Source organism: Arvicola amphibius, chromosome 12, assembly GCF_903992535.2.
Source record: "Arvicola amphibius chromosome 12, mArvAmp1.2, whole genome shotgun sequence".
In the NCBI taxonomy this organism is placed as follows: Eukaryota; Metazoa; Chordata; class Mammalia; order Rodentia; family Cricetidae; genus Arvicola; species Arvicola amphibius.
The window spans coordinates 20373528-20376112 of record NC_052058.2 but is presented as its reverse complement, the minus strand read 5'-3'; positions in this window follow the sequence as shown (position 1 = coordinate 20376112).

The window sequence follows — 2585 nt, the reverse complement described above, 5'->3', positions numbered from 1 at the left end:
TTTCCCCAGCTAGTAAAATAGTTTATTTCTTGTAGTTTCCAGGAACACAAAACAAAAAATCTCAAAAACAGAGATTCTCGTTACTCAGTTATTTTTTTTCTTACAAATGTAAGTAGGCACTATAAATCCCAGCCTCCAGCCTCCCTCTCCTATGCCCCTTGAACCTTGACCCCTCCCCAGAAAAAGGCAAGACCATCCCATAAGCAATTTTAACTGCTCCCCAAAATATAAACACGTGGCTTTCCCTTTTCCCCTCCAGTGGTCATGTTGATGACTTCCCGGTCCCTTTGGGGCCACCCAGGAGTGCAGGTGTCTAATTAAACCTGGATATCTTTTAATCTGGTCTGATTTGACTTGATTGGGATTATTTGCGTCGGCAGGAAACTCGCTTTAAGAAAATATTTAACAGGCACAAACTCCAACATTCAGTTTTTCATACCCAACAGATTTATACATGTATGAGTCTGTAGGAATTGTACACTCATTTAAGTGAAGAGGAAATCACTAAGGGATAAAAGTGAGTTGCTCAGTCTTCTCACCCTCCTGCCCAGTTCAGGATGGAAGCAGTCAGAGGTAAACATGTCAGATGCTGTTGTTCCTTATCCTGCATTGCACATTTCCTGTACAGAGAAAGATCTGTGCTGAATCATGTGGTAGTTTGTGTGTAATTGGACCCCATAATCTCAGAGGGGTGGTATGCCCTTACAATTCCTTAATTTTGTTTTCTGCAGGGGTGGGCGGCCTCCATCAGCACAAGGCTGGAAAGGATGGAGAGAAGAAAAGAGAGAAGAGATTACAAAATCAGAATAAAAAGGAAGAAGAAAGAAAACGTCTGAAGGAAACCATCAAAACAGTACGTAAGTGTCTTTCTTCCCCTCCCTCACCAGATAAATGTCTACTGTGCTGCCTCCATTGGTCCCTTCCAAGCCCCATGCTGCTGGAGGCTGCCTCCCCACCATGGGGGGGGGTGATTTTAAGGGGAAATATTTTCTCTTAGGTGTACATTTGAAATTTCCAGGTCCATGGTACTAGCAGATGGGAAAGTGGTGTCCCAAACCAGGGGAAGGGGAAGAGGTCACACTCTCTGAGGTATAGGTGGGTAATGACATAGACTCCTGATTGGTGGTACTTACTTGGAGTCTGTTTTGACCTGTGAGAGGTGGTGGATCCAAGTTGATTTCCTAAAGCTTATAAGACTCTTACTAAAGAGGCAACAGTTCCATATTTGTTAGCATTATTATTGTTTGTAGTCTGTATCCATGTTGTAGAAAAGGTAGTAAACTCATGTCCTTGAGTCATAGTAAAAGTTTGGAAACTTAAAATTGATTTTGGTTGAAAGCATTAACATTTTTTCCTTTATCCAAAAGATTGGGTATATATAGATTAGGCAGATGTTTTTAGCACAATTAGAAATATATTTTTAAATTCAATACTTAGAAAACAACCAAAAGGAAATTAAAACCTTGAACTTATTACTAAGATAATAGTCAGTGTTTACCCGAGCTAGATTAATAGCTTATCAGAATTTTATTGATTTAGACATCTCAATATAACAAGATCATAGAGAGGGGAAGAGAGCTGAAACATTTTTTTTTATTTTTGTGTGTCTTAAATCATTTTTTTTTCTTTTTTTTTTTTTTCTTTTTTTGGTTTTTCGAGACAGGGTTTCTCTGCAGCTTTTTTGGAGCCTGTCCTGGAACTAGCTCTTGTAGACCAGCTTTTGTGGTCTCAGACCTTATGTAAACTTGTGCTTATATACCTTAAAACATGTTTTTTATACCTAAAAGTATTTTTTTTGAATCCTTATAACTTAAACTTTAAGCTTTGCACCTTTTTTTTTTTTCAATCCAGTTATTTATCGGAAGACATAGGTAGTTGATTCCTGAAGTTTCTTTAAACAAAGGAATAATACAAAAGTTACTTTGAAATCTGCTTGGTAGGTTTATTTCTTATTTGCTAGAACTGGCTTCAGCTTCAGGAAATGAGGCTAATGGCCCAATTTTTACCTTTGAAGAAAAGTGAGAAGGAAGCTGAAGTCTTGGAAAAGTGTTTGTTATGTTTAAAGCTGCAGTCAGTCAATTTCTCAGAGATTTCAAAAGGATAAACTGTGACTGGAAATATAATCTAATTGGTCTTTGTATCAATTAAAATGAATGATGTCCATTGCCCAGACAGGTTGCCTTAAGGTCCAGTGGTCTCCATAGTCTTTTGCAGGGAAGTGGTTATAGGTCTTCAGTTGTCATATAGAGCATCATAGGCTTTGACTGCCAAATCCGGGTCTAAGATTTTTCTGTAATGAAGCCACTTGGGGGACTGACCCTGCCTTGACTAGAAAAAGTGGTGTGATTGAGCCAAAGTCTACATAATTTGCAGCAGGCAAGGCATGGGATAGTTTTGTCAAGTGTGAGAAGCTTAAACATCTTAAATGCCAGGGGCTAAGTAAAGAATAGATTGCATTAATAGTTAGTGTGACCACAATTATAGTTCCGAACACATGAAAGAGTTTGGTCATTTATTAGGTGACTAACCAGTAACTTGTATTGTTAAATTAACCTTACCAGTTGGCAGTAAGTTAGTAACTTTTG